The sequence below is a fragment of the Schistocerca nitens genome, chromosome 4 (genome assembly GCF_023898315.1).
Source record: "Schistocerca nitens isolate TAMUIC-IGC-003100 chromosome 4, iqSchNite1.1, whole genome shotgun sequence".
NCBI classification, from domain to species: Eukaryota; Metazoa; Arthropoda; class Insecta; order Orthoptera; family Acrididae; genus Schistocerca; species Schistocerca nitens.
In genome coordinates, this window is record NC_064617.1 from 271,456,970 (window position 1) to 271,478,701 (window position 21,732).

Here is a 21,732-nt window from a genome sequence, read left to right on the forward strand (position 1 = left end):
TAAGTTATGGGAATAGAAAGATCGTGAAAGGGGGTATAGCTCAGTCGTAGAGCATTCGACTGCAGATCGAGAGGTCCCCGGTTCAATCCCGGGTGCCCCTTTCATTTTTCAGTATCTCGAAAAAACAAATGACGGTTGTCGCGGTGAGTTGCAAATACATGTTTCAGGTGCACTCCGCACGCCATACCGAAGGCTTTGGAGCAACATTTCAATGGGGGGATCGCAGCCCAGGCTCTTGCAGGTCATCGTCCTCCCGCCATGCGGTCGAACTGTACGAAATCCACTTGCTTGGGGGAAGAATCTTGTACACTGAATTTTATAGAATATGGTGATAGGCAAAAGTTTTCATGTACTGCTGCACGGAGAAACAAAAATTGGAGGAGCTGGGATTTGAACCCAGGACTTTCTGCATGCGAAGCAGACACTCTACCACTGAGTTACACCCCCGCCAGAGCAACTACATCTGCGACGAGTCTCTCGTGGATCCTACTGTCATTATTTCTAAGGTTTGAACGGTACAGTAAGTGTTCGAGGAACCTATTCATTACAAGAGCTAAGCAGCGTCGACTCCGTGGCGCAACGGTAGCGCGTCTGACTCCAGATCAGAAGGTTGCGTGTTCAAATCACGTCGGGGTCACAATGAAATTTTCGCTTACGAAAGCCATAGGCGAGTATGTCAGTTTAATCAGATACCAAACGATTACAGAGAACGGACGAACAGAACTTGCTTGAAAAAAGCTACTAGTGCAATTTTCGCGTTCTGACATTAAGGTGAAGGCGCCGACTCGCACTTTCTCCAGGCGCGAAGTGTCTAGTATTTTTGATATTTATATCGTTTAACGCTAATATATAACTGAGAGATAATGATTACGCAATATTTTGCTCGATTAGACGTCTTTAGCCAGGCAGAGTATAATATTTTTCCTTAAGTTATGGGAATAGAAAGATCGTGAAAGGGGGTATAGCTCAGTCGTAGAGCATTCGACTGCAGATCGAGAGGTCCCCGGTTCAATCCCGGGTGCCCCCTCCATTTTTCAGTATCTCGAAAAAACAAATGACGGTTGTCGCGGTGAGTTGCAAATACATGTTTCAGGTGCACTCCGCACGCCATACCGAAGGCTTTGGAGCAACATTTCAATGGGGGGATCGCAGCCCAGGCTCTTGCAGGTCATCGTCCTCCCGCCATGCGGTCGAACTGTACGAAATCCACTTGCTTGGGGGAAGAATCTTGTACACTGAATTTTATAGAATATGGTGATAGGCAAAAGTTTTCATGTACTGCTGCACGGAGAAACAAAAATTGGAGGAGCTGGGATTTGAACCCAGGACTTTCTGCATGCGAAGCAGACACTCTACCACTGAGTTACACCCCCGCCAGAGCAACTACATCTGCGACGTGTCTCTCGTGGATCCTACTGTCATTATTTCTTAGGTTTGAACGGTACAGTAAGTGTTCGAGGAACCTATTCATTACAAGACCTAAGCAGCGTCGACTCCGTGGCGCAACGGTAGCGCGTCTGACTCCAGATCAGAAAGTTGCGTGTTCAAATCACGTCGGGGTCACAATGAAATTTTCGTTTACGAAAGCCATAGGCGAGTATGTCAGTTTAATCAGATACCAAACGATTACAGAGAACGGACGAACAGAACTTGCTTGAAAAAAGCTACTAGTGCAATTTTCGCGTTCTGACATTAAGGTGAAGGCGCCGACTCGCACTTTCTCCAGGCGCGAAGTGTCTAGTATTTTTGATATTTATATCGTTTAACGCTAATATATAACTGAGAGATAATGATTACGCAATATTTTGCTCGATTAGACGTCTTTAGCCAGGCAGAGTATAATATTTTTCCTTAAGTTATGGGAATAGAAAGATCGTGAAAGGGGGTATAGCTCAGTCGTAGAGCATTCGACTGCAGATCGAGAGGTCCCCGGTTCAATCCCGGGTGCCCCCTTCATTTTTCAGTATCTCGAAAAAACAAATGACGGTTGTCGCGGTGAGTTGCAAATACATGTTTCAGGTGCACTCCGCACGCCATACCGAAGGCTTTGGAGCAACATTTCAATGGGGGGATCGCAGCCCAGGCTCTTGCAGGTCATCGTCCTCCCGCCATGCGGTCGAACTGTACGAAATCCACTTGCTTGGGGGAAGAATCTTGTACACTGAATTTTATAGAATATGGTGACAGGCAAAAGTTTTCATGTACTGCTGCACGGAGAAACAAAAATTGGAGGAGCTGGGATTTGAACCCAGGACTTTCTGCATGCGAAGCAGACACTCTACCACTGAGTTCCACCCCCGCCAGAGCAACTACATCTGGGACGAGTCTCTCGTGGATCCTACTGTCATTATTTCTTAGGTTTGAACGGTACAGTAAGTGTTCGAGGAACCTATTCATTACAAGAGCTAAGCAGCGTCGACTCCGTGGCGCAACGGTAGCGCGTCTGACTCCAGATCAGAAGGTTGCGTGTTCAAATCACGTCGGGGTCACAATGAAATTTTCGCTTACGAAAGCCATAGGCGAGTATGTCAGTTTAATCAGATACCAAACGATTACAGAGAACGGACGAACAGAACTTGCTTGAAAAAAGCTACTAGTGCAATTTTCGCGTTCTGACATTAAGGTGAAGGCGCCGACTCGCACTTTCTCCAGGCGCGAAGTGTCTAGTATTTTTGATATTTATATCGTTTAACGCTAATATATAACTGAGAGATAATGATTACGCAATATTTTGCTCGATTAGACGTCTTTAGCCAGGCAGAGTATAATATTTTTCCTTAAGTTATGGGAATAGAAAGATCGTGAAAGGGGGTATAGCTCAGTCGTAGAGCATTCGACTGCAGATCGAGAGGTCCACGGTTCAATCCCGGGTGCCCCCTTCATTTTTCAGTATCTCGAAAAAACAAATGACGGTTGTCGCGGTGAGTTGCAAATACATGTTTCAGGTGCACTCCGCACGCCATACCGAAGGCTTTGGAGCAACATTTCAATGGGGGGATCGCAGCCCAGGCTCTTGCAGGTCATCGTCCTCCCGCCATGCGGTCGAACTGTACGAAATCCACTTGCTTGGGGGAAGAATCTTGTACACTGAATTTTATAGAATATGGTGATAGGCAAAAGTTTTCATGTACTGCTGCACGGAGAAACAAAAATTGGAGGAGCTGGGATTTGAACCCAGGACTTTCTGCATGCGAAGCAGACACTCTACCACTGAGTTACACCCCCGCCAGAGCAACTACATCTGCGACGAGTCTCTCGTGGATCCTACTGTCATTATTTCTTAGGTTTGAACGGTACAGTAAGTGTTCGAGGAACCTATTCATTACAAGACCTAAGCAGCGTCGACTCCGTGGCGCAACGGTAGCGCGTCTGACTCCAGATCAGAAAGTTGCGTGTTCAAATCACGTCGGGGTCACAATGAAATTTTCGTTTACGAAAGCCATAGGCGAGTATGTCAGTTTAATCAGATACCAAACGATTACAGAGAACGGACGAACAGAACTTGCTTGAAAAAAGCTACTAGTGCAATTTTCGCGTTCTGACATTAAGGTGAAGGCGCCGACTCGCACTTTCTCCAGGCGCGAAGTGTCTAGTATTTTTGATATTTATATCGTTTAACGCTAATATATAACTGAGAGATAATGATTACGCAATATTTTGCTCGATTAGACGTCTTTAGCCAGGCAGAGTATAATATTTTTCCTTAAGTTATGGGAATAGAAAGATCGTGAAAGGGGGTATAGCTCAGTCGTAGAGCATTCGACTGCAGATCGAGAGGTCCCCGGTTCAATCCCGGGTGCCCCCTTCATTTTTCAGTATCTCGAAAAAACAAATGACGGTTGTCGCGGTGAGTTGCAAATACATGTTTCAGGTGCACTCCGCACGCCATACCGAAGGCTTTGGAGCAATATTTCAATGGGGGGATCGCAGCCCAGGCTCTTGCAGGTCATCGTCCTCCCGCCATGCGGTCGAACTGTACGAAATCCACTTGCTTGGGGGAAGAATCTTGTACACTGAATTTTATAGAATATGGTGATAGGCAAAAGTTTTCATGTACTGCTGCACGGAGAAACAAAAATTGGAGGAGCTGGGATTTGAACCCAGGACTTTCTGCATGCGAAGCAGACACTCTACCACTGAGTTACACCCCCGCCAGAGCAACTACATCTGCGACGAGTCTCTCGTGGATCCTACTGTCATTATTTCTTAGGTTTGAACGGTACAGTAAGTGTTCGAGGAACCTATTCATTACAAGACCTAAGCAGCGTCGACTCCGTGGCGCAACGGTAGCGCGTCTGACTCCAGATCAGAAAGTTGCGTGTTCAAATCACGTCGGGGTCACAATGAAATTTTCGTTTACGAAAGCCATAGGCGAGTATGTCAGTTTAATCACATACCAGACGATTACAGAGAACGGACGAACAGAACTTGCTTGAAAAAAGCTACTAGTGCAATTTTCGCGTTCTGACATTAAGGTGAAGGCGCCGACTCGCACTTTCTCCAGGCGCGAAGTGTCTAGTATTTTTGATATTTATATCGTTTAACGCTAATATATAACTGAGAGATAATGATTACGCAATATTTTGCTCGATTAGACGTCTTTAGCCAGGCAGAGTATAATATTTTTCCTTAAGTTATGGGAATAGAAAGATCGTGAAAGGGGGTATAGCTCAGTCGTAGAGCATTCGACTGCAGATCGAGAGGTCCCCGGTTCAATCCCGGGTGCCCCTTTCATTTTTCAGTATCTCGAAAAAACAAATGACGGTTGTCGCGGTGAGTTGCAAATACATGTTTCAGGTGCACTCCGCACGCCATACCGAAGGCTTTGGAGCAACATTTCAATGGGGGGATCGCAGCCCAGGCTCTTGCAGGTCATCGTCCTCCCGCCATGCGGTCGAACTGTACGAAATCCACTTGCTTGGGGGAAGAATCTTGTACACTGAATTTTATAGAATATGGTGATAGGCAAAAGTTTTCATGTACTGCTGCACGGAGAAACAAAAATTGGAGGAGCTGGGATTTGAACCCAGGACTTTCTGCATGCGAAGCAGACACTCTACCACTGAGTTACACCCCCGCCAGAGCAACTACATCTGCGACGAGTCTCTCGTGGATCCTACTGTCATTATTTCTTAGGTTTGAACGGTACAGTAAGTGTTCGAGGAACCTATTCATTACAAGAGCTAAGCAGCGTCGACTCCGTGGCGCAACGGTAGCGCGTCTGACTCCAGATCAGAAAGTTGCGTGTTCAAATCACGTCGGGGTCACAATGAAATTTTCGTTTACGAAAGCCATAGGCGAGTATGTCAGTTTAATCAGATACCAAACGATTACAGAGAACGGACGAACAGAACTTGCTTGAAAAAAGCTACTAGTGCAATTTTCGCGTTCTGACATTAAGGTGAAGGCGCCGACTCGCACTTTCTCCAGGCGCGAAGTGTCTAGTATTTTTGATATTTATATCGTTTAACGCTAATATATAACTGAGAGATAATGATTACGCAATATTTTGCTCGATTAGACGTCTTTAGCCAGGCAGAGTATAATATTTTTCCTTAAGTTATGGGAATAGAAAGATCGTGAAAGGGGGTATAGCTCAGTCGTAGAGCATTCGACTGCAGATCGAGAGGTCCCCGGTTCAATCCCGGGTGCCCCCTTCATTTTTCAGTATCTCGAAAAAACAAATGACGGTTGTCGCGGTGAGTTGCAAATACATGTTTCAGGTGCACTCCGCACGCCATACCGAAGGCTTTGGAGCAACATTTCAATGGGGGGATCGCAGCCCAGGCTCTTGCAGGTCATCGTCCTCCCGCCATGCGGTCGAACTGTACGAAATCCACTTGCTTGGGGGAAGAATCTTGTACACTGAATTTTATAGAATATGGTGATAGGCAAAAGTTTTCATGTACTGCTGCACGGAGAAACAAAAATTGGAGGAGCTGGGATTTGAACCCAGGACTTTCTGCATGCGAAGCAGACACTCTACCACTGAGTTACACCCCCGCCAGAGGAACTACATCTGCGACGAGTCTCTCGTGGATCCTACTGTCATTATTTCTTAGGTTTGAACGGTACAGTAAGTGTTCGAGGAACCTATTCATTACAAGAGCTAAGCAGCGTCGACTCCGTGGCGCAACGGTAGCGCGTCTGACTCCAGATCAGAAAGTTGCGTGTTCAAATCACGTCGGGGTCACAATGAAATTTTCGTTTACGAAAGCCATAGGCGAGTATGTCAGTTTAATCAGATACCAGACGATTACAGAGAACGGACGAACAGAACTTGCTTGAAAAAAGCTACTAGTGCAATTTTCGCGTTCTGACATTAAGGTGAAGGCGCCGACTCGCACTTTCTCCAGGCGCGAAGTGTCTAGTATTTTTGATATTTATATCGTTTAACGCTAATATATAACTGAGAGATAATGATTACGCAATATTTTGCTCGATTAGACGTCTTTAGCCAGGCAGAGTATAATATTTTTCCTTAAGTTATGGGAATAGAAAGATCGTGAAAGGGGGTATAGCTCAGTCGTAGAGCATTCGACTGCAGATCGAGAGGTCCCCGGTTCAATCCCGGGTGCCCCCTTCATTTTTCAGTATCTCGAAAAAACAAATGACGGTTGTCGCGGTGAGTTGCAAATACATGTTTCAGGTGCACTCCGCACGCCATACCGAAGGCTTTGGAGCAACATTTCAATGGGGGGATCGCAGCCCAGGCTCTTGCAGGTCATCGTCCTCCCGCCATGCGGTCGAACTGTACGAAATCCACTTGCTTGGGGGAAGAATCTTGTACACTGAATTTTATAGAATATGGTGATAGGCAAAAGTTTTCATGTACTGCTGCACGGAGAAACAAAAATTGGAGGAGCTGGGATTTGAACCCAGGACTTTCTGCATGCGAAGCAGACACTCTACCACTGAGTTACAGCCCCGCCAGAGCAACTACATCTGCGACGAGTCTCTCGTGGATCCTAGTCATTATTTCTTAGGTTTGAACGGTACAGTAAGTGTTCGAGGAACCTATTCATTACAAGACCCAAGCAGCGTCGACTCCGTGGCGCAACGGTAGCGCGTCTGACTCCAGATCAGAAAGTTGCGTGTTCAAATCACGTCGGGGTCACAATGAAATTTTCGTTTACGAAAGCCATAGGCGAGTATGTCAGTTTAATCAGATACCAAACGATTACAGAGAACGGACGAACAGAACTTGCTTGAAAAAAGCTACTAGTGCAATTTTCGCGTTCTGACATTAAGGTGAAGGCGCCGACTCGCACTTTCTCCAGGCGCGAAGTGTCTAGTATTTTTGATATTTATATCGTTTAACGCTAATATATAACTGAGAGATAATGATTACGCAATATTTTGCTCGATTAGACGTCTTTAGCCAGGCAGAGTATAATATTTTTCCTTAAGTTATGGGAATAGAAAGATCGTGAAAGGGGGTATAGCTCAGTCGCAGTCGGGCTTGAGAAGCCGTGCGGCGTGGACGTGCTGTTTACGTCCTAGCCGCTACCAGCAGCTTAGCGGAGTCGGTGAGTGTTGTGCTAGCGGCGCAGCGTCCATCGTACACAGGCAACGTTCACATGGCTCATTCTTTACGAAAGTCGACAGTAAAGTTCACATTCGAGAACCGTTTTGCCCGACCAAAAGCGCTTGAAGTTGAACGTTTTTTGAGAGAGGTAGTGAAATTAGATCCCAACGAACTATTTGGTATTCATCTTTCGATAGTGGCAAGTGTTGTCTATGTGAAACTTATCAATGACGATTGCTGTGACCGACTGCTTCGGACGTCGGGAGGCTCTTATAAGTTCCTTCACTCCGACGGCAATGTAGGGACAGTCCTTGTGGAACCAGCGGGCATTGGAATCAGAACGGTACGTGTCTTTGAATTACCATTTGAGGTGACTGCCCACCAAGTAACTTCGGCCCTACAACAGTATGGGACGGTCCTCGCCCATACGGAGGAGAAGTGGTTGTGCTTTGAGACTTACCCTGTTCTTAATGGCGTACGTCAAGTGAGAATCGACCTTCAGAAGCATATCCCCTCCTACGTATACGTTTGTGGCTGCAGAGCGATCGTCATGTATGATGGACAACCTCGTACATGCTCTGGTTGTGGAAAGGAAGGTCACGTTCGATCGGAGTGTTTACAACGACGTATTGCACAATTGCCGGTGGGCGCGAACCTCGATCCGCAGCGGTCCCAAGCTTGGCCACTTACGTATGTCGCGGCTGCGCGAGGTGCTGTGGTGCCATTCCCCGCTGTTCCCGATCCTCCCGCTGCATCACAGGAGTCGCCCATGCAGCAGGATGCCCCGGTGGTCGACCAGTCTGTGCGGCCGGCGTCAGACGCCTCCAGTCCGGATGTCTCCGAGCGTGTGGAACCTCCGCGGACGGAAGTGATGGACGTGGTATCTGACGTGACGCCCGAGACGGGAGCGGACTCCGAAACACCTAGTGTGGGACAGTCTCAACCTTCAGACGTTGAGGAATCCCATACTTCACGGCACCAACAAAAGAAGCGCAAGAAACAACGTATCGCGCCCCCAGATGCCGGCGAAGCAGCTCGCCCATATCGTGAAAAAGCAACACGGATTGCACAAACGCAGCGCGGCACTCCGGCGACGAGTTCTGCAACAGACCAGGCCCCTACGCAGCGAGAGGCAAGCCCCCCAGGTCACTGTGGCGTTGACGCCTGCAGTGTGACCCCCATGGATATGAGTACGACGCGACCCCTTGAACCATGTGATGAACTGGATCGAAAATTTCCGAACATGCACCGCACCGCCCCTGTGCATGATGAAGTAAATTGGGCTGATGATGTTGAGTTAGACGCTCAGGATGTTGGAACGACGGACCAACCACTGGCCGTGGACGACACCCATGGTACCATGGGTAACGCATTACGACCAGGTTCAAGTGAGCCGGTCGACGGCTCGGAGGAAGGACAGCGAACCTAAAAGCTGACGGTGTCGCAGAGTTGTGCCCAATGAACCCTCAACAGGCGTATCGCATAGCGACAATCAACATTAATAAAATCAGCAGTGCTCGTAAACTGCAGCTTCTCAGTGACATGTTACGAGCGGCGGAAGTCGATATCGCCCTGTTACAGGAGGTCAGGGAGTCGGATCTCCAGTCCTTGCGCACGTATACTGCTCATGTCCATCCTGGTACCGCGCACGAACTGGGCACCGCCATCTTAACCAAAGAGGGTCTCGAAGTTACGGACGTTGCGTTTCTACCTTCGGCGAGAGGTACAGCGCTTACGCTCGCTGGCGTCCGCATTATCAATGTCTACGCTCCATCTGGCTCAAGCAATAGAGGCGCCCGCTCCGAATTCTATAGGACTGACATAATGCCCCTGTTCGCGGGCAGGTACGATCACGTCGTTTTCGGCGGTGACTTCAACTGCGTGCTGTCACCCCGCGACCAGACGCCGAACTACAACACATGCCCGGAGCTCTCTGCCGTTATACGTGACATGGCCTTGCAGGACACATGGACCTGCCTCCATGGAGACGCGCCGGGGTTCACGTACTTTACGGCTACGTCAGCGAGCCGCCTGGACCGCATATATACGTCGCGCGAGCTTCGTCTCCGTCTTCAGCAGTCGGAACTCTGGCCGACGATCTTTTCAGATCATTTGGCGTATATCTGCACCATCACTCTGGCGCGCCAGTCAACCTATCGCGGTAGAGGATTGTGGAAATTGAATGTCGCTGTTCTGCAGGAACGTGATTGCCGTGTACACGTCACCGACACCTGGACGAAATGCTTACGTCGCACACACGCCTATCCGTCGGTGCTCCTCTGGTGGATCCATTGCGCCAAACCGGCCTTGAGGAGGACACTAATGAACTACTCCCGCGATAGGATGCAATGGTACAATACCACGGTGGAATTTTACTTTAGTGTCCTCCGTGACATGTACAACCGTCCCGCACAACGACCGGTTAGTCTTGTAGAAATCAACCGCGTCAAAGCCAAACTGTTGCATCTCATGCGCCACAAGATGGATGGCACCGTCATCCGAGCACGACTGGGATATGAGGTCGCGCACGAACGACCCTCATTGCACCACGTGGTAGGGGAAAAGCGGCAGTATACACGGAAACTCATCACGGCACTTCGGACGGTGGACGGCCAGCGGTTAACCACACAGGCCGAGATTAAAAAAGGGTTTGTGGATTACTATGCCAGTCTGTACTCGCAGAAGACACCAGATCGAGAGGCCCTTAATGACATACTCACGGCACTGCCGCGCCGACTCGATCACGCCACTGTCGATGCACTGCAGGAAGATGTGACGGAAGAGGAAGTGGCGACGGCTTTGGCAAAGGGTCGCAAGAATAAATCGCCTGGACCCGATGGACTGCCTATAGAATTCTACAGAGAATTTCAAAGTATCTTAACGCCGATGTTGCGACAGTTGTGCCAGGAGCTACTCAATCCTGATGTGGCAGTCCCGCGAGAATTTACGCAGGGACTAATCATTCCAGTCCCGAAGACATCGTCCGGATACTCTGTGCATCAGTTCCGGCCGATAACACTGCTTAACAGTGATTACAAACTCTTTGCACGACTCCTGGCCCTTCGCTTCCGGTCGGCCCTTACACAGTTAACGGGAAAAGACCAGACTGGAGTCGGTGACAATCGCGCTATTCATATGGCGTTGTGTGATTACGGTGATCTGATAGCCATTGCAGATGCGTGTAGAATGCAAGGTGCCATGCTTGCGGTCGACTTAGAAAAAGCCTTTGATGCAGTCGGCCATGACTTTCTCCGCGAAACAATGACGGCGATGTGTGTTCCACAACGGCTCATTGCGTCTGTCTTGCGGCTTCTGCATGGATCAGAGTCAATGGTCTTAGTAAACGGACTTTTGGCAGGACCCGTACAGATACACTGCTCTGTCAGACAGGGGTGTCCTCTCTCCATGAGCTTGTTTGCCCTCGCGATTGAGCCGCTGTTGGTTCAACTCCACACAACGCTACGGGGCGTCATTGTGCGAGGTGATAAATTTGTGTACCGGGCTTACGCGGATGATGTCGTCATCGTCGTACGTTCGAACGCAGAGGTTGACATGGCAATAGCTCTGATTGAGAGATATGGCAAAGCGGCTGGTGCACAGCTCAACAGGCGGAAATCGGGAATTATGCACATTGGACGCGGGTTACCCGCGCAACCAGAAACCCGCATTAAGGTGCTTACAGAGATGAAATGTTTGGGAGTAACGTACACTCAGAATATGCGCCGCACGATCGCTCTCAACTACAAACGCCTCTTGCACAATATCCACGCCAGTATCCGACTACACACCTTACGGTCCCTCGATGCGCTGCAAAAGGTAGACTTCGTAAACACCTACCTGGTGTCGAAGATTATATATATAGCGCAAATATTTCCCATGCCGCGGGCGACAGCGGACAGACTCCAGGCAGTCTTCGGCCATTACGTGAACCAAGGACATCTCTTTAAAGTAAGTAACGCGACGCTCACTCTCCCGCTGACAGCTGGCGGCCTCGGACTCATCAATGTATACGTCAAGGCCTTGGCTTTGTTCGTACGACTGACGCTATGGCATTGGAAACGCGACCATAACCGGCTGATCTCCTTCCTCCTGACGGAAATCGTGCCACCCAACCTGGACCCGCCGATCGATATTCACCACATCCCACCAGCCTTGTGCCACTGCCGTACTTTTCTGCTCGACTACAGTTACCTGCGGAAGATGCTGCGTATTGACGACCTGCCCGCAGTCCGGAGTGTGTACGGCACCCTCATGTTGAGACAGCGACGGAATGTGGTTGAAAGCAAGTATCCCCGGTACGACTGGACTGCGGTCTGGTGCAATATCCACCCCCCTAACTTACCGACGGCGGCGCGCGCCACGTGGTACTATTACGTGAATCGTAAATACCCAACGCAGTCACGTCTGCACCAGATTCATCTCGCGGCATCGCCGCTGTGCCCGACGTGCCAACTGCAAGATACGGACCTCCACCGGCTCGTTTGTGGGGCTGCAAAGGAAGTGTGGCAACTGCTTTGTCGCCTATTGGCCTTCATCCAACGCACGGCGCCGCACGCCATTTCAATGATGTCCCTACTCTGCCCTGATGATAACCCGTACCCACGAACGAAGAGACACGCAGTACATTGGTTAATGGGGGTAACTGTGTACTACCTATTTAGCACGTCGGATCATGACGTTGGCGAGTACAGATCATTCTTGGAGAACCAACACGCTATACTCAAGCGAACACAGACATACCGGAAACATTATGCCAATTTTCTTATGAAGGTGTTTGAAGACTTTCTGGTGAACCGTTGACGATAGGCATGAGCAGTTAGTCTATCTATCGCTGTATGGAGATGGTGGTATCTACACATGTAACAATTGTGTAAGAATACAACAAGAATCCATGCATCCTTAATAATAATAATAATAAAAAAAAATAACAAAAAAAAAAAAAAAAAAAAAAAGAGAAAGAAAAAGGACCTCTCCGAATTCACCGGTTATAAATTTGCATCGAGAAGACGGCCTAGCGTCCGGAAAGTCGGAAAGTCTACCCCCCCCCCCCCTGTCGCCAGTGGACATACGTTCCGGAACGGAACCATATGATTTTGGCCCAGGAGGGGCATCTTCATTTTGAAGTTAAAAAAAAATACAAAAAAATACAAAAAAAACTAAAATAAAATAAACTAAAAAAAAGTGGTTAAAAAAAAAGTCGTAGAGCAAAAAAAACAAAAAAAAGTGGTTAAGGCGTCTGACTAAAAAAAAAGTCGTAGAGCAAAGTAAAAAAAAATGGATAAGGCGTCAAAAAAAAAAAAAAAAGTCGTAGAGCATTCGACTCAGTCGTAGAGCATTCGACTGCAGATCGAGAGGTCCCCGGTTCAATCCCGGGTGCCCCCTTCATTTTTCAGTATCTCGAAAAAACAAATGACGGTTGTCGCGGTGAGTTGCAAATACATGTTTCAGGTGCACTCCGCACGCCATACCGAAGGCTTTGGAGCAACATTTCAATGGGGGGATCGCAGCCCAGGCTCTTGCAGGTCATCGTCCTCCCGCCATGCGGTCGAACTGTACGAAATCCACTTGCTTGGGGGAAGAATCTTGTACACTGAATTTTATAGAATATGGTGATAGGCAAAAGTTTTCATGTACTGCTGCACGGAGAAACAAAAATTGGAGAAGCTGGGATTTGAACCCAGGACTTTCTGCATGCGAAGCAGACACTCTACCACTTTTTTTTTTTTCTTGTTGAGTGCGACGAAAAAGTGTTTCCGCCCGGAATCGAACTGGGGACCTTCTGCGTGTTTTTTTTGGGTTCTTTAGTTTTTTCTTCTTTTTTTCTTGTTTTTGGTTTTTTGTTTTCTTAACCACTTTTTTTTGTATATGAAAAACGAAACCCTTAACCTTCTATGAAAATAAAGTTGAATGTTGAAAATGACAACGAAAAGACTGCCCTCCTGGGCAAGGTAGATTAGCTGCTCGAAGAATAAACGTAACATAAACACAGCTTCTTATCTCATTCAATGAAAGTTCCTGTAGCCAGTGTGCAGCAAGTCAGTGAAGGCCCCAGTGTGAGGGGGAGGCAGGACGCGACACAGAAGCAGTGGGGCCTCTTCGCGGCACTACTGGTGTCCCGCGGCCCGGCCTCACCCCCGTACACTCAGGTGACCTATCCGATACCCATGCGATTAAATGCTATTTTAAGCATATTGCCGAAGAGTTTCCCATGATTCGGGTACGTGCATATTTTGGCGAATTCGATATTCATAAACATTTTGAATTCCAAATAATTGTCACCGCCAAAATTATTAAAGACGTAGCTGGTATAGGTACCCAGCAACCACAAAACTGCATTGTTTTTCGTCTGCGGATAAAATTGCACATCAGGACGAGACAGTAGTGCTGTCGAAACATTGGCGGTTGTAGTCCTGGTAAGAAGAGCTATTTTTTCTCGAAGCCAAACCCAGTTCTGGAGACGTTCCCCGCAGGTGTAACGGTGGAGAACTGTATCCGTCAGTTGGCAGCGATGACAGAGAGGGGTGTCACTGAGCCCGATTTTGTGTAACCTCTCGTTCGTGCTAACCACATCATTGATGGCTTTGTACCAGGCAGTGCGAGCATCGGAACTGAGGACACGGGAACTGACATTGCGCCATACGATATCCCAGTTCATGCCACCGAGCTTCGTTGCCAATGGATTCTTTCCTTCGTGTTGTCTCCAGTCCGCTATTATAGCTTGTGCAGTTAAATGTTGAGAATTTAAGACCTCTTGACTGATGTAGCTCCGTGAAAGGTAATATTCTCTGATATGTTTGAGCCGATAACTGATGGGCTGAATATTCAGCGGTGGATCAAGACTTTGCGGCCTGACGGCAGTGAATAATTGCGCCGTAATGCCGGAAGGATCATTGTTAATTATAGCGGCCGTCCTTTTAACATAGAGAGCCATCGCTTTCACCTTGATATCTACTAATCCCATCCCTCCATTCTGGGGATGAAGTGTCGCAGTTTTGGCAGACACGCGAAAAATTTCCCCTCTCCAAATAAAATGGGTGACCTTCGACATAATTTGCTTAGCAATGACGGCAGGCAGTGGCAGGAGCTGCGCCGTGTAGAAGGCTTTTGATAAAATACAGGAGTTGACCAGATGGATCCGTTCAAATTGATTGAGGCTTCTGTGGGAATTGTCAATGAGAGCACCGTTAAGTTTACGCACTATTTCCCTCCAGTTAGCCGCCGCCATCTTTAAAGAGGACGCCGTCAATATGACGCCGAGAGCCTTGTGGACGCTGACTTCCTGAGCGTAGCCCACTCGCAAATGCTGGAGGCCACAGAGGTTAATAAATTTACTTTTCTTGTCATTCAATTTAGCCCCCGACGCCAAACAGTATTGCTGGAGGTGAGCCGCTAAAGTGGTGACATCATTCTCATTGCGGACAACCACACCCACATCGTCGGCATAGGCGCCTACGACAGTTTTTTTTCCTGAAAGTGTTAGCCCTGTGAGTTTCGCCTGCAGTTGGAGTAACAGAGGTTCGAGTGAAAGAACAAAAAGTAACATGGACAAAGGGCTGCCTTGTGGTATCCCTCTGTTGATTTGAATCGGTTGGGTTAGTTGCGAGTTGACAGAAAGTCTTGCGTTGATCCCCAGTGCCAGGTTTTTTATCATGTCAATCGCGTTCTGCAAGAAACCGAATCTTTTCATGGTTTCAAGGAGGTACTCGTGAGTGACGAGGTCAAAGGCTTTAAAAAAGTCCAGAAAGATCAACCCACACTTCACGTTACTGGCGTTCGTTAAAGCAATGATATCCCGGTAAAAAGCTGCCGTTTGCAATACAGTTCTCCCGAAGGCACATGTCTGCTGACGTCCAATGAATTTTGCAGTGAGTGGCATTATTCGCGTGTTGATTGCACGGGCGACTATTTTATAATCGGAGTTTAACAATGAAATGGGGCGGAAGTTGGCGATATTTTTTGTACCTCTGCTTTTAGGGATAAGCACAATTTTGCATTCCTTAAAGGCAAGCGGTATAGGCTTCCCTTGAAAAACTTCGTTCACTAATTGGGTGATTTTGTCCCCGATGATGTGCCAATACCTCCTGTAAAATTCAATGGGTAATCCGTCAGGACCAGGGGACTTCCTGATCGGCGAGTGGCAGACAATCTCCAAAACATCTTTATTACTAAATTCCAAAGAAATGGTGTCATTGTCTTCTCTAGTTATGGGAGAGGAAATGGCACTAAACAGTTCGTCATAGCAGTCGTCGTGAGTAGCCACTGACGTGTAGGTGTCAACAAAATAGTCGTGTAGTGCCTTGATAATCTCTCGTTGGGTGTCGACAGTCGTGCCATCACCTAGTTTCAGGGCCTCAATAAAAGTCCTCCTTCTGTTCTTAGCATGTTTGACAAGGTGGTATAGAGCGGCTGGTTCATCGTCCCTGACCGACTTCACTTTAGATTTGATCTTAAGACCTTCCAGCTGTATCCTCTTAAGATTGATTAATTTCGCCTTTATTTTTCGAATGTCGTCTATTCTGGTGTTCGCGGCGTCGGCTCTATCACAGAGGTCGCGTAAGATAGTGTAGTAGAACTCCATCGTCTTCTTTATCGCGGCTGCTCTGTCAATACCGAAGAATATAATAACCTTTCGCAGTTTGGGTTTTGCATGCTGAGTCCACCACGCTATGGTGCTACGAAAGTTTGTGGTAGTGCGCAAACACTGCTCCCAAGCGCGTCGCACCGCCGCCTCTAGGTCAGCATCCGTTAATAAGGAGACGTTCAAGTGCCATTGATTTTTATACCAACGCGTTGGTTGTGGCAGCAAATTCAGGCACGCAACGACACCACTGTGATCGGAGAAGCTGGAGGGTATTGTTTCAATTTGTAACAAGACTTTCTCTAAAACGTCGGAAACATAAATCCTGTCAATTCTGCTGCATGAATTCGCGACGATGTTTGTGAATCGTACCAAGGTCGGGTACCTAATTTCCCACGCGTCTTTCAGTGTGAGGTCGGTCACGAGACGCTTTAATTCAGGCGAATAATTAAAATTCGGGGACTGATCTTTCTGGGATAAAACACAATTAAAATCACCTCCAATGATAACACGTTCGGGATTTTTCCGTAACAAATAGATGATATGTTCCCTAAAAAAATTTGCTCGTTCCGCTCTATAGGTACTACCAGAAGGCGCGTACAAGTTAATGATGGTGATGCCAAAAACGGTGACACCCACACCTCTACCCGAATCTAACTTGTCAATCTGAGTGGCGGGAATGCCTTCTCTAAGTAAGATGGCAGTCCCCACGTTCGAGTCGGGGGAAAAATTAGTAATAGCAACAAAACCAGGAAGAGTTAAATGTGGCATGGCCACCTCCTGCAAAAGAGCGATATCTGTTCCCGACTCATAGAGATATTGTTTTAAGGCACTCAGTTTCACCTCCGACCGGATTTTGTTGTTGTTGGCTCTGAGCACTATGGGACTCAACATCTTAGGTCATAAGTCCCCTAGAACTTAGAACTACTTAAACCTAACTAACCTAAGGACATCACACACACCCATGCCCGAGGCAGGATTCGAACCTGCGACCGTAGCAGTCCCGCGGTTCCGGACTGCAGCGCCAGAACCGCTAGACCACCGCGGCCGGCTGACCGGATTTTATTAATATTTAATGTCGTGATCGTATAGGCCTGCGACATAATGGCAGTACGTTGTAGAGGCGGAAGGAGCAAATGTCTTTAAAGGGCCACATCTTCATGCCATTCCATATTTGTGGCCGGGAAAGTCGAGTCTGTGACGTCACTGAGTTGTATTCTTGCGTCTTTGTTCTTACTCTTTTTACGCACAGCATTTACATTAGGTTGCACTCTGATCCTGGGGCGGACACTGTGGAGCACCTCCGCAGCCGGCGGCGTGGGAGGGTCGTGGGTGATGTCAATCTGCTCTCCCGGCACATCCCGCGAAGGGATCGCACGCGGCGATACCGCCGGCGAGCGAGCAGCTGAACTATCACTCGCACTATCAGCCTGTTTGGCAACATTCTCTGCCCGCAGCTGTTTGTTGTCATCGACAGACCCGGACAGCTGTGTTTGTATTATTTCCTGGAGTTGTTGACATTCCCCTTGTTGTGAGTCCTGAACCGAAGCGGCTGCCACGTGATGTGTACCGTCGGCGCTCAGAGATGTTTGTGTACCACCATCACAGGCCTCTGTGTGTGTACTTCCTGCAGGGATGTGAGCAACACGTACAGGTTGGTCGGTCGGAGTTGGCCGTCGCGGAAGTTCTAAGGCACTAGCCAGCGGTAACTGCTTAACTTCCACGGAAGTAGCGGCACTTGAAATTGTGGGAGGAGAAGCGTCCACAATAGCCTCACCGATTGGAGCTTTCGTTTCCGATCCGGATTCCCGATCGTCCTTTTTCGCGGTCTCATGCGCACTAGAGGTGTCGTTATCAGAACCACTGCTTTCACAAGTTCTGCGCCTCTTATTGGTCGCGGCATCGAGTTTTGCAGGGGGCAACGCACCTTTTTCTCTCTGAACCAGAACCGGAAACTCATCAGAGCGAAATTCTTGATGCTGTTCCGAAGGCATTTCAGAACTAGGGATCCCAATCTCTGTCATCGGCTTGGCCGCAACTACATCCGCCAAAGTAAGCCTTTTACGCTGCTGGAGGGAATTCTTTAACACAAACATGCGCCTGGGGCAGTCTTGACGCAAGTGACCACTCTCATTACAGATATGACAGGTCGGAGTTTGGCCAATGTAAGTAACGTGAGCCCTATAGTCACAAACAAGTATATGGGATGGAATATTCTGCTTTACATGCATTTCTACAGATCGAACGCCACTGTAACATTGCAACCTATGTTGACTTGACCACCGTTCATTTCGAATCTGCTTAACGTCACCGAATTTGGACAGTACCTCCTTCAGATAACAATTTTCGACTTCAGGGGGTAAGTTAAAAATACGCACGTTCGTGTAGTCTACATCGGCATTGGAAATGAGCACTGTACTTACAGAGTCGTCCCGGTGTCGGAAAAGAGCACTTCCTCCGTGCTTCGTCATGATCTTCTCCAGTAATACAGGATTCAGCAATTTAACAAAAAAACAATACTGCTCGGTATCATAATAGGCGGTGTGCACTTGGTCAGATGTAATCCCAATAACATCAACGATCCAGTCATGTATCTCCAGTGAAATCGGTTGCACATATCGGGTGGACTTGTCGAAATCAAAACGGAGTGTACATTTTCGCGGAAATAACCTGGACATTGCAGCAGATAGCGAGCGGTTAACCCGCTACAATAAGACCGCAACAAAAATACAAATGGAAAACGATATAAACTGCAGAATAACACAACACTCGCAAAAAAGAAATATGAGTGGGAAACCCGCCTTGTGAACACGCGGCGGAGCGGAGCACTGATACGTCCGACCTGCACGGTGTCGCAAGCGCGACTGCCACTGAGTTACACCCCCGCCAGAGCAACTACATCTGGGACGAGTCTCTCGTGGATCCTACTGTCATTATTTCTTAGGTTTGAACGGTACAGTAAGTGTTCGAGGAACCTATTCATTACAAGAGCTAAGCAGCGTCGACTCCGTGGCGCAACGGTAGCGCGTCTGACTCCAGATCAGAAGGTTGCGTGTTCAAATCACGTCGGGGTCACAATGAAATTTTCGTTTACGAAAGCCATAGGCGAGTATGTCAGTTTAATCAGATACCAAACGATTACAGAGAACGGACGAACAGAACTTGCTTGAAAAAAGCTACTAGTGCAATTTTCGCGTTCTGACATTAAGGTGAAGGCGCCGACTCGCACTTTCTCCAGGCGCGAAGTGTCTAGTATTTTTGATATTTATATCGTTTAACGCTAATATATAACTGAGAGATAATGATTACGCAATATTTTGCTCGATTAGACGTCTTTAGCCAGGCAGAGTATAATATTTTTCCTTAAGTTATGGGAATAGAAAGATCGTGAAAGGGGGTATAGCTCAGTCGTAGAGCATTCGACTGCAGATCGAGAGGTCCCCGGTTCAATCCCGGGTGCCCCCTTCATTTTTCAGTATCTCGAAAAAACAAATGACGGTTGTCGCGGTGAGTTGCAAATACATGTTTCAGGTGCACTCCGCACGCCATACCGAAGGCTTTGGAGCAACATTTCAATGGGGGGATCGCAGCCCAGGCTCTTGCAGGTCATCGTCCTCCCGCCATGCGGTCGAACTGTACGAAATCCACTTGCTTGGGGGAAGAATCTTGTACACTGAATTTTATAGAATATGGTGATAGGCAAAAGTTTTCATGTACTGCTGCACGGAGAAACAAAAATTGGAGGAGCTGGGATTTGAACCCAGGACTTTCTGCATGCGAAGCAGACACTCTACCACTTTTTTTTTTTTTTTAAAAAAAATAAAAACGAACCAGGGACCTTTAGATCTTCAGTCTAACGCTCTCCCAACTGAGCTATATTTTTTTTTTTGCTCGAGATAGCTCCGCTCCTTGCAGGAAGGTTAAAAAAATGAATGCCTTCTGTGAGGTTCGAACTCACGACCCCTGGTTTACGAGACCAGTGCTCTACCACTTTTTTTTTTTTTTTTCAGCTTCAAAACGAATGCATGCCGAAACCCGGGATCGAACCAGGGACCTTTAGATCTTCAGTCTAACGCTCTCCCAACTGAGCTATTTTTTTTTTTTCTTCCTTGTTCTCTTCGATTTACCTCTTGTTTCTTTTTCTTAGTTTATTGTTTTCATTGTGGAAAAGTTAGAGGTGACAGCGAAATTCAGGCCTGCGGAAGCAAAGTGGGCAGGGGTCGAAGTCTGAGGCCTGGCCACGATGACTCCACCGTCCTGTTTCCGAATGTCACCTGTGCAAGGGCGTCGTACTATCCCCTACTGTCTTGGTTCTTGGTCTCTCGTTCGTTTTTCTTGTGCGCCCTAAAGGTCCACGAAAATCTCAGTCCTGGTATAGAGAAGAAACATACATAAAGGCGGCAAATCCAGAAACAGTGTAAAAGAAAACGGCTCACACAGGTGACTTTAGCCAACACCCTCTCTTTCAAATGTCAGGCTAAGCATGTTTGCAAAATCATCACGGAGGCCTGGCAATCGCAAGCGCTGCCAATAAGCAGTAAGCATGTACTGCCGAAACGCTAGGTGTCCATCCTCTTCATGACAACTGTTGACAAAATGTACGAAATGGCCAATCAACCACATGACGGTATTGAGCTTCGTTCGCGGAAAAAAGGAAGAATCGGGCCGGACGATGATGTCAATAGTATAAGCGGCTTCAGCAGACCTAGTGACAAAAGCAAGTTGTTTCCTGAGCCAACGCCAATTAGCAAGGTGCCCACAGCAGGTGAATCGATGCTCAAGGGTATCCAGGAGACCACACCGAGTACAGTTGTCCGTGTCAGAAAGACCAATACGGTGCAGACGTACATTGGTGGGGACCAAATTATTTATTACCCTATACCATGTGGACGCCACAGCCATAGAGTGGATCGGCAGACTAACATTCTTCCAGACGTTTCTCCAGGACACGGATGGAGACGCCAGTTCTATTGGATTGGGACCGGCCAGCCCCTCCCAGCGGGCAATCAAGCCCTTGGTCGTTGGCACCGGTCGTCGCAAGAAGACGTCACCGAGGTAACTCACCGCAATGTAAAATTCCCGGATGTGTTTCAACTGAAAATTGAGGCGACCGACATCGACAGGTGGAGCAAGGCTCTCCGGACGCACAACGGTAAAAAGCCTGGATGTAATTGAAGTCACCTCTTGCGTAACAATTAGAGTCGTACGGCGGACGTACAAAGCAGACGCCTTGCGAGTAATGTCAGAGGGGCCCAAGCCTCCGGAAATACGCGGTTTCGTCATAACCTCGTAACGTAACTTGAATAGATGGCCCTTCCATATAAACCTGCTAGACAATTGGCGCAACCTTTTCGCCACCATCATGGGAAGTGGGAACAGCTGAGCAACATAATAAGCTTTACATAGAACGTAGGTGTCTAAGATTCTGACTTTTTGCAAAATGGTAGCAGAGCGCTGCTCATGGACCATCAGAGCCCCCTGTATCTTCTCGGTGACAGATTTCCAATTAAGAGCCGCCATTTTTAGAGGACATCGATCAATGATAATCCCCAAGGACGTATGGCGATCGACAAAAGTGGCCCAAGGGACATCAGCATCGCGAAATCCCCGAATATCAAGGAACTTA

The 21,732-nt window shown here is 47.8% G+C and overlaps 26 non-coding genes across 26 annotated transcripts; 18 read left to right on the forward strand and 8 right to left on the reverse strand.

The window, feature by feature from the left end:
- The first annotated feature begins 29 nt into the window (after window positions 1-29).
- On the forward strand, window positions 30-101 carry Trnac-gca (transfer RNA cysteine (anticodon GCA)). Its single transcript has one exon. It is a non-coding gene; the product is annotated as a tRNA-Cys (tRNA).
- Window positions 102-375: 274 nt separating this feature from the next.
- On the reverse strand, window positions 376-447 carry Trnaa-cgc (transfer RNA alanine (anticodon CGC)). Its single transcript has one exon. It is a non-coding gene; the product is annotated as a tRNA-Ala (tRNA).
- A 118-nt stretch (window positions 448-565) lies between these two features.
- Window positions 566-637, forward strand: Trnaw-cca (transfer RNA tryptophan (anticodon CCA)). The gene has a single exon. It is a non-coding gene; the product is annotated as a tRNA-Trp (tRNA).
- A 318-nt stretch (window positions 638-955) lies between these two features.
- Window positions 956-1,027, forward strand: Trnac-gca (transfer RNA cysteine (anticodon GCA)). Its single transcript has one exon. It is a non-coding gene; the product is annotated as a tRNA-Cys (tRNA).
- A 274-nt stretch (window positions 1,028-1,301) lies between these two features.
- Window positions 1,302-1,373, reverse strand: Trnaa-cgc (transfer RNA alanine (anticodon CGC)). The gene has a single exon. It is a non-coding gene; the product is annotated as a tRNA-Ala (tRNA).
- A 118-nt stretch (window positions 1,374-1,491) lies between these two features.
- On the forward strand, window positions 1,492-1,563 carry Trnaw-cca (transfer RNA tryptophan (anticodon CCA)). The gene has a single exon. It is a non-coding gene; the product is annotated as a tRNA-Trp (tRNA).
- Window positions 1,564-1,881: 318 nt separating this feature from the next.
- Window positions 1,882-1,953, forward strand: Trnac-gca (transfer RNA cysteine (anticodon GCA)). The gene has a single exon. It is a non-coding gene; the product is annotated as a tRNA-Cys (tRNA).
- Window positions 1,954-2,227: 274 nt separating this feature from the next.
- On the reverse strand, window positions 2,228-2,299 carry Trnaa-cgc (transfer RNA alanine (anticodon CGC)). The gene has a single exon. It is a non-coding gene; the product is annotated as a tRNA-Ala (tRNA).
- A 118-nt stretch (window positions 2,300-2,417) lies between these two features.
- On the forward strand, window positions 2,418-2,489 carry Trnaw-cca (transfer RNA tryptophan (anticodon CCA)). Its single transcript has one exon. It is a non-coding gene; the product is annotated as a tRNA-Trp (tRNA).
- Window positions 2,490-2,807: 318 nt separating this feature from the next.
- Window positions 2,808-2,879, forward strand: Trnac-gca (transfer RNA cysteine (anticodon GCA)). The gene has a single exon. It is a non-coding gene; the product is annotated as a tRNA-Cys (tRNA).
- A 274-nt stretch (window positions 2,880-3,153) lies between these two features.
- Trnaa-cgc (transfer RNA alanine (anticodon CGC)) lies at window positions 3,154-3,225 on the reverse strand. The gene has a single exon. It is a non-coding gene; the product is annotated as a tRNA-Ala (tRNA).
- A 118-nt stretch (window positions 3,226-3,343) lies between these two features.
- Window positions 3,344-3,415, forward strand: Trnaw-cca (transfer RNA tryptophan (anticodon CCA)). Its single transcript has one exon. It is a non-coding gene; the product is annotated as a tRNA-Trp (tRNA).
- A 318-nt stretch (window positions 3,416-3,733) lies between these two features.
- Window positions 3,734-3,805, forward strand: Trnac-gca (transfer RNA cysteine (anticodon GCA)). The gene has a single exon. It is a non-coding gene; the product is annotated as a tRNA-Cys (tRNA).
- A 274-nt stretch (window positions 3,806-4,079) lies between these two features.
- On the reverse strand, window positions 4,080-4,151 carry Trnaa-cgc (transfer RNA alanine (anticodon CGC)). Its single transcript has one exon. It is a non-coding gene; the product is annotated as a tRNA-Ala (tRNA).
- A 118-nt stretch (window positions 4,152-4,269) lies between these two features.
- Window positions 4,270-4,341, forward strand: Trnaw-cca (transfer RNA tryptophan (anticodon CCA)). Its single transcript has one exon. It is a non-coding gene; the product is annotated as a tRNA-Trp (tRNA).
- Window positions 4,342-4,659: 318 nt separating this feature from the next.
- On the forward strand, window positions 4,660-4,731 carry Trnac-gca (transfer RNA cysteine (anticodon GCA)). The gene has a single exon. It is a non-coding gene; the product is annotated as a tRNA-Cys (tRNA).
- A 274-nt stretch (window positions 4,732-5,005) lies between these two features.
- Trnaa-cgc (transfer RNA alanine (anticodon CGC)) lies at window positions 5,006-5,077 on the reverse strand. Its single transcript has one exon. It is a non-coding gene; the product is annotated as a tRNA-Ala (tRNA).
- Window positions 5,078-5,195: 118 nt separating this feature from the next.
- Window positions 5,196-5,267, forward strand: Trnaw-cca (transfer RNA tryptophan (anticodon CCA)). Its single transcript has one exon. It is a non-coding gene; the product is annotated as a tRNA-Trp (tRNA).
- A 318-nt stretch (window positions 5,268-5,585) lies between these two features.
- On the forward strand, window positions 5,586-5,657 carry Trnac-gca (transfer RNA cysteine (anticodon GCA)). The gene has a single exon. It is a non-coding gene; the product is annotated as a tRNA-Cys (tRNA).
- A 274-nt stretch (window positions 5,658-5,931) lies between these two features.
- Trnaa-cgc (transfer RNA alanine (anticodon CGC)) lies at window positions 5,932-6,003 on the reverse strand. The gene has a single exon. It is a non-coding gene; the product is annotated as a tRNA-Ala (tRNA).
- Window positions 6,004-6,121: 118 nt separating this feature from the next.
- Window positions 6,122-6,193, forward strand: Trnaw-cca (transfer RNA tryptophan (anticodon CCA)). The gene has a single exon. It is a non-coding gene; the product is annotated as a tRNA-Trp (tRNA).
- A 318-nt stretch (window positions 6,194-6,511) lies between these two features.
- Trnac-gca (transfer RNA cysteine (anticodon GCA)) lies at window positions 6,512-6,583 on the forward strand. The gene has a single exon. It is a non-coding gene; the product is annotated as a tRNA-Cys (tRNA).
- A 274-nt stretch (window positions 6,584-6,857) lies between these two features.
- Trnaa-cgc (transfer RNA alanine (anticodon CGC)) lies at window positions 6,858-6,929 on the reverse strand. The gene has a single exon. It is a non-coding gene; the product is annotated as a tRNA-Ala (tRNA).
- Window positions 6,930-7,045: 116 nt separating this feature from the next.
- Trnaw-cca (transfer RNA tryptophan (anticodon CCA)) lies at window positions 7,046-7,117 on the forward strand. The gene has a single exon. It is a non-coding gene; the product is annotated as a tRNA-Trp (tRNA).
- An 11,992-nt stretch (window positions 7,118-19,109) lies between these two features.
- Trnaw-cca (transfer RNA tryptophan (anticodon CCA)) lies at window positions 19,110-19,181 on the forward strand. The gene has a single exon. It is a non-coding gene; the product is annotated as a tRNA-Trp (tRNA).
- A 318-nt stretch (window positions 19,182-19,499) lies between these two features.
- On the forward strand, window positions 19,500-19,571 carry Trnac-gca (transfer RNA cysteine (anticodon GCA)). Its single transcript has one exon. It is a non-coding gene; the product is annotated as a tRNA-Cys (tRNA).
- The last annotated feature ends 2,161 nt before the right edge of the window (window positions 19,572-21,732 follow it).